This window comes from Cervus canadensis, chromosome 11 (assembly GCF_019320065.1).
Source record: "Cervus canadensis isolate Bull #8, Minnesota chromosome 11, ASM1932006v1, whole genome shotgun sequence".
Taxonomy (NCBI): Eukaryota; Metazoa; Chordata; class Mammalia; order Artiodactyla; family Cervidae; genus Cervus; species Cervus canadensis.
Window position 1 is genome coordinate 29,666,217 of NC_057396.1, and position 7,914 is coordinate 29,674,130.

The window sequence follows — 7,914 nt, forward strand, 5'->3', positions numbered from 1 at the left end:
TACAGCAAGTTATGAGAACACAAACAAAGGAACACAATATAATTGGGGGGAGGTCAGGGGAGGCTTCCTTGAGGAATCGATGTTTCTATTCAGATTTGAATGATGATAGCAGTTGATCATGGGCACGGTAGTGACTTGACAGCAGGGGATTGAAGAGAATGGCCATTTAAAGGCATTTCTACCCCACAATCAAATGTCTCTAGGATTGTGTGTGGATGACAAGTAGTCCAGCAGTGGTGCTACTAATTTTGAGTGTATATTGAAAATAAAGTAGGCAGACAGCAAGAAGGATGGTCCAGAGAACATGATAAAGGAGAAGAGAGATAAGTCTGGGGCAGGGGGAAACAGCTCAATGAATAAATAATAAACTGGAACAAGCAGAGAAACAAACACAAGGCAAAAAGCAGGAAGTGATGAGTGTACCACCCCTCTCTTTCCAGGATGCCTCAAATAAATCCTGTAAACCTTTAACCAAAACCGTCTCATTTGCAGGTATTTTAAGCTTTTTCTATTTAAAATGAAAGGAAAGAATTTTGACTAAGGGAAATTCTTTCTTCGCCCTTCATGAGAACATTCATGTCTCTGCTTAGGTCCTGGACCAGTGTAATGTTATCACCCTTGTGGATGCATGGAAAGCCAAGAAGAGTAGGGTTTACATGGGATTAAATGTGGGGGATTGGTGTCTGTCTTTCTGTGCCCCTGTCTCTGGCTGGTTATTTATTTGTAAACATGCTCCCAGTTGATTATGGCTGGAGGTTACACTTGGAAAACTTGGGAAGGCAGATGAATTTGTATAGATGACCTCTAAGGTCCACACCAGTGGTCAAAATTCTCAAGAACTGAAATAGCAGAGGGAGAAAGTACATCAAGAACTCTAAGACACTGCATTCACTATTCAATATCCACAGTGAACTTTTTAGGATACGGAAGAGAGATACCATGGATGTGCCGGAAAAAGTAACATATTTTCCATTCCTCCTCCCCCACTCCACTCCATGTGGATCAAGTGAGCTTTTCTAGTTCTGCTGACACAACAATGAGATGCTTAATGGGAAAGAGAAAGCTTGTCTCTGGGGGCATCACCATTTAAACTTCAGTGACTTTGGATTTGAAGTCAGGTGGAAGAAACTGACTGTTCAGAGTCCTGCAAGCAAAATAAATATGAAAAGGAGAAGCTGTGGGTACAAAAGATAAGCTTTGTCTGCTTCACAGTTCTGCCCAGGCAAGTGGTGTCAAGAAGCATGAATAAAAGTGATTTATCCTGGGTTCCCCTCTTCACCCTGCAAGTCTGCTATGGCATCAGAAAAGTCTGTGATGAAAGTCTTCTCTGAGACATTAAGTCCTTCATTAATACCCATGGAAGGAATCTCCCTTTTAAAATAATACCTTAAAGAAGCAGAAATCTATCAGTTATTTTCTGATAGGCACACAGTGTTGAGCCTGAGACCCTAAAGAGAGGAAACAGGTGATAGAATTAGGCACAGGGATCATGCTGGAGAAAGTTCCATCCAGCTTCACAAGTGAGGCTTGGCCAGAGTCTTGATTGTTCAAGCGTCTGTACTGGCTCCCAAAATACCGCTCCTGGCCTAACACAAAGTCACTGTTTTCACAGGACACTTGCAACACTTACACAATCAAAACGAAAACCTGTACAGACTTGGCGCCTTTGCTGTTTAGTATCCATGGAACTCACAGGGGCACATATTTCACCAGATGGAAGAAAAAGGTGATTACGAGCTACAGACAAAATAAAAAGCACGCAAAACTTCCTCGCTGTAAGCATGATGACCTCACCCCACGCTTTTGTGAATGAGCATTCCTGAGGGACAGTCAGACCATAAGCAGACTGGCCAATGAAAGCCCAGCAAGGCCCAGTCCCAAACTGGTCACAGATGTAAGAAATGCCAGTTTTCAGAGCCCGATAACAAAACTTTAAAAGTTCTTGATAACGGAACTTTATAAGCAGTAACAACAACAAAAAATCAGTTGAAAAGGAGACTTACTTTCTCATGGTTATTAGCTAGTAATAGGACTATAATCATTGCAAAGAAATTCTGGAGAATGCAAAATGATGAGAAGGCTGAAAATGGAAACACACTATGCTTAAGAAGGGGAAAATGAGTGACTTCGGGAAAAAATGATTTTTTTTGGTATGGTTCTCTTTTAGGGTTCAAACGCCACTTCTAAAATTTTTTCTCAGCCCTCCTTCTAAGAGGGTTGTTATTTCCTTTCCAGGGTCCCTTGGCTGAACATGTTAATGGACTTGACACCCACAGATTGCAGAAACTTTTTCCTTTTAAAGGTCTGAAGAAGGCCACCTTGGTCAAAGGGTCTGAAGTGACCCACCTTGGTGGTCTCAAAATCAGCATTTCATCTCAATGTGTTGTGTTAGGGTTGTGCCTTTTTAAAGAAGCTATTAAAAAATTAAAACTAAGAAGATAGTCTCGCTCCTTACAGGGTTCTACAATCAGCTGGTTTGGACTTCGCACTCATGAGGTTACAAATTCAAATCCCTAAATAAGCCAATTTTGGTTTTCACCCCACAAACACTTGTCCACTTGGGCTTGTGCTGTGATCTCAGGCCTGTCTAGGTCCAACTGGCAAGGGTCACTGTTTAAAGGAGATGGGGCAATTGTTTAAAGAATGTGCATTTTTGTGCATCTTTCAGTTGAACGTGGGTTAGTCAAACCATCTTGATATCAATAAATGAAAGAACATATTATTACCTAAGTAAATGGACTATCTCAGGGATAGAGACATAATTTGAAGAATGAACATGTATATCCTTTGCTAGTCAATTCCCCTGAAAATGTTTTTAATGTATTTAACTACCCATTAGAACAGACAGAATGGAATCACAACATTCTAGATAATACAAAAGTCATTGCTACCTGACTTCAGCAAACAATGTTTCCCACTCCTGCACACACTCACTCCCTCCTTATGTTTTGCTTAACTACTGGATTTGGTTTTGATTCATTTATTTGAAGCTAATAGCAATAAAATGAGTTCTCCGGAAAAAAAACAAAAAAAGAACCCTGCATTTACTAGAGAAGGTCATTGGAAGGTGTTGAACCTGAACCTTTATGCAAATTCTCATTTTTTAGTTTTCTTTAGATATTTTCACCAGTCTCTTCATCATTTTTTCCCTATGCATGAATCAGAAAAGAAACTCCCATTAGTTTCCCTAGGATTGAATGCAGTTTAGAGCAAGAGAAGGACAATCATTTTTCTTTTTTACATATCTATTTCCCTTTACCGGGTAAGCACTTTGAGGACTAGAATCATCTATTATTCATTGTTGTATTCCCAAGATGTAGTAGGTCCTCAATTAATGTTTACTGAATGAATTAAGTACAAAATGTGTAACAACGCATTAAAATATTTTACCAGTCGATTCTATAATTTTAACTGTTGGTTTAGCATAGAGCATTATATTGCTCTTGGCAAGCAGGTAAGTGGTTATTTACAAGGCAGATTTATATATAATTGTATAGAATGTATTCTAATGATCTGAATTGATTTGGTTAGTCTAATCTGGATGAAAGACACTCAGTCCATGGCATTATTTATTTCCTTGGTGGTAATAAATGAGATTCCTTCTAATACCTTGCTGATGGCAATTTGTGTGTCAGTCAAACAGTTGGAGGCTTCCCCCATAGCAACAATGGTTTGGGGCAAACAATAGGACCCTTAAAAACCCATTTAATCCAGCTTTATTGTTTCATAAACTGCCAGACACTTCATTTTATTTGCCATGATGGGAGAACAGAACAGGATATGAGAAAAGCTGAGAGAAGACCATGGGATATAAGGAACTAAAAACTTCGAGATGATGATAAATAATAACATTGATATGTTACTTTCCGCCTGATGCCAAGAGACAACTTACTGGAAAAGACCCTGATGCTGGGAAAGATTGAAGGCAAAAGGATAAGAAGGTGGCAGAGGATGAGATGGTCAGATAGCATCACCGACTCAATGGACATGAATTTGAGCAAAATCCGGGAGATAGTAGAGGACAGAGGAAGCTGGCGTGCTGCAATCCATGGGGTCAAAGAGTTGGATAGGACTTAGCGAATGAATGACAATAACATGTTGAGAAAACTGCTCTCCCTCTAACCTCTCTTTCTCACTTTCATTTTTGGAACTAGGTAGGCCATAAAACCAGCTAAATGGCAAATGTAGAAATTTCTGATTATCATGTAGAACAGTTAAGACTATAAAAAACAAATAATGTCAAAATCAATTTGTAGAATCAGGTGGAAGGCTAGTTTACTATAGCAGGAAAAATTGGGGGCAAACTACACCAAAATTAATATGTTCAGTTAAATGAAAACCAAAAGTGGGATCATAGTAAAAGCCAATATTTGTGATCACAGAAACAAAGTTCCAAGTAAAAGAGTTTTAAATTTTCATGTTGCTGGAGTGGAATTCTTTAAATAACGCTTATTTTGTATCAGAATAGCTGATGGTATCTTTTACTCAAAATTAAGCAACTTCCTAGTTTTTGACAGTATATTAATAGATTAGAGCAGTTCACCTTAATTCAATGAGATAAACTGGACTTCGTATTTTAGAAGTTAAATAAATCCTTTAAGAATTCAAATAGAACTGTGAACTAAGAGTCTAGAAACCTGAGTTCAAATATTCCTGCATATCTTTGTGGTAATTGCCCAATATCTCTTCTTACCAAAATGAGATATATCATAAGGATATTATGCAGACAAGATAATAGATAAGAAAATATTGCTCTAACCCTTTGGGAAATATACATCCAAGGGATGTAACATTTTTTTTATCATGTCAGAATTAGCTACAGTCTTGTGTTCAGTTCTAACCCTTCAGCAAAATGTAGATTTGGAAATAGTTCAAACAGGAGTCACCCTGATGATTGAAAGTTCTGGAAACATGTTACTAAGGAAGATGAAAGGAAGTAATGTTATTTATCCCATTGAAGAAGTGATGGGAGGAGAATGAAATAGATTTAGAAGTAGAGCAGTGGTTCTGAAAGTGTGGTCCCAAGACCAACAGCAGCAGCATCACTTGGGAACTTAATACTGAGTGCTCATCCTAGGCCTCTAACCTCAGACCTGTTGAATCAGAAACTCTGAGGATCGGGACCAGGAGTCTATGGTTTAACAGTTCTCCAAGATCATTCTGATGCACATTGCAGTTTAAGAACCACTTAGAGTATAACAGTGGCAGTCATAAGCGAATAATAAAATGAATAGTGTTAACAGAAAAAATAAAAGGATGTGTGTGTTCTTAAGTGTTGACTCTTAACCCATGTCCAATAAACTTGAGAGCTAGAAGAAAGTAAGGAAGTAACATAAAGGGGAAAGACAATACAGAAACAATCCAGGGAGGGCTCTTTTCTTTTTTTTTTTTTTTCCTTTCAAGGAAGGTTCAGAACCCTGATAACTACATGTGATTTTATCCTCAGATAAAATTTTAACATTGATTTATTAAAAGATGAGGTCTTATGAGGATAGTAGGTAGCATGAGATATAAAGCCACGTGCACACACCAAACTCAAATAGTGATGGCTCTTAAATAGTTCCTATTTAATGGAACAAAGTTTAGTAAAATAAAAAGAGAGAGACTGAGAGAGAGAGAAGAAGAAATGCCAACAAAAAAAGGAAGGAAAGAAAGAGAGAGAGGAGAAGGAAAGGGAGGGACAGTGAAAGGAAGGGAGGAAAGAAAGAGCGGAGAGCAAAAGAAAATGAGGTACAGAGAAATAATTGCCAAATCCAGTACAGAAGGAGAAAGAGAAAGAATAAAAAGAGGACTTTCAATGTTTCTGGATAACGTTACCATCAGATAGCACAGTACACTGGAGCCTTGCTATGAATTCTGTCCTCTGGGGCCAGACTGTGGAGTTGCTGTATCATGAATTGTAATTCATCTCAACAATTTGAATTGAATTGAAATACCTCATTATGAGTATCTTCTGGCACTTTTGTAACTAAACCCCTTGAATAGATGCCAGACTATACTCACCTTACGTAAGTCCCTCTCCTCTTCAAAGAATTGTTACTACAGTGAAGAATCCAAATTCTTTAAAAACAAAAAAAACCACATTTACTCTTACTTTATTATGTGGGCTAGCCAAGTGCAAAGATATATGGACCTACTAAGAGCCTTATATACTGTGGACAAAAGATTTCCAACTCCCTTTACTATATCTTCTCAGGTAGCACTAGCGTAAAGAATCCACCTACCAATGCAAGAGACGCAAGAGATGTGAATCTGATGCCTGGATCGGGAAGATCCCCTGGAGTAGGAAATGGCAACCCACTCCAGTATTCTTGCCTGGAAAATTCCATAGACTCTTTCAGGGAAGGTTATTAACCAACCCAAAAAGATCAGGAAAGAAAAGTAATAAGAGGAAACAGGAAAATCCAGTTATTTAAGATATCAACATATACAGTACTGATCTCAATTCTTCCCAAATGAAATGTTCCTTCTTTTGATTACTAAAGAAAACTTAAAATTACCTAAAAATTACTTAAAGAAAACAACTTCCCTTTACTGTTCACCATTCATCTAGATGGCTGCTTCCCAGCAAGAGTCATTAATAAGACAAAAATAATGTCTTTTTTATTTAAACAACAACAAAATTAAACAAAAACAAAAATTGCAGATTAAATTTACCTCTTTGACAGTTATTAGACTTAAAGTTTTAGGGACTGACACTTGAAATCCTAACTTCAATGTGTCACTTGATAAGTCTTATGATCTCTTTTGGACAAGTTTGAGTCTATGTGAATAAGATAACTCAGAGAAATATCTAATAGATCAGATATCTTAATTAGGATCATAAAAGACACTGGGAGATAGGATAATGGACTGAATCTAAGGATGAGGAAAATGGTGTTTGACAGTAGCATGTACAAAATAGATGTTAAGTATTTTAATAAATTTAACTCAGATGATCATTATATCTACTACTGTGGGCAGGAATCCCTTAGAAGAAATGGAGTAGCCATCATGGTCAACAAAAGAATCCAAAATGCAGTACTTGGATGCAATCTCAAAAATGACAGAATGATCTCTGTTCATTTCCAAGGCAAACCATTCAATATCACGGTAATCCAAGCCTATGCCCCAACCAGTAACACTGAAGAAGCTGAAGTTGAACAGTTCTATGAAGACCTACAAGACTGTTTAGAACTAACACCCAAAAAAGATGTCCTTTTCATTACAGGGGACTGGAATGCAAAAGTAGGAAGTCAAGAAACACATGGAGTAACAGGCAAATTTGGCCTTGGAGTACGGAATGAAGCAGGGCAAAGGCTAATAGAGTTTTGCCAAGAGAACGCACTGGTCATAGCAAACACCCTCTTCCAACAACACAAGAGAAGACTCTACACATGGACATCACCAGATGGTCAACACTGAAATCAGACTGATTATATTCTTTGCAGCCAAAGATGGAGAAGCTCTATACAGTCATCAAAAACAAGACCAGGAGCTGACTGTGGCTCAGATCATAAACTCCTTATTGCCAAATTCAGACTTAAATTGAAGAAAGTAGGGGAAACCACTAGACCATTCAGGTATGACCTAAATCAAATCCCTTATGACTATACAGTGGAAGTGATAAATAGATTTAAGGAACTAGATCTGATAGACAGAGAGCCTGATGAACTACGGACAGAGGATCGTGACATTGCACAGGAGACAGGGATCAAGACCATCCCCATGGGAAAGAAATGCAAAAAAGCAAAATGGCTGTCTGAGGAGGGCTTACAAATAACTGTGAAAAGAAGAGAAGCGAAAAGCAAAGGAGAAAAGGAAAGATATACCCAATCTGAATGCAGAGTTCCAAAGAATAGCACGGAGAGATAAGAAAGCCTTCCTCAGCAACCCAGGCAAAGAAATAGAGGAAAACAATAGAATGGGAAAGAC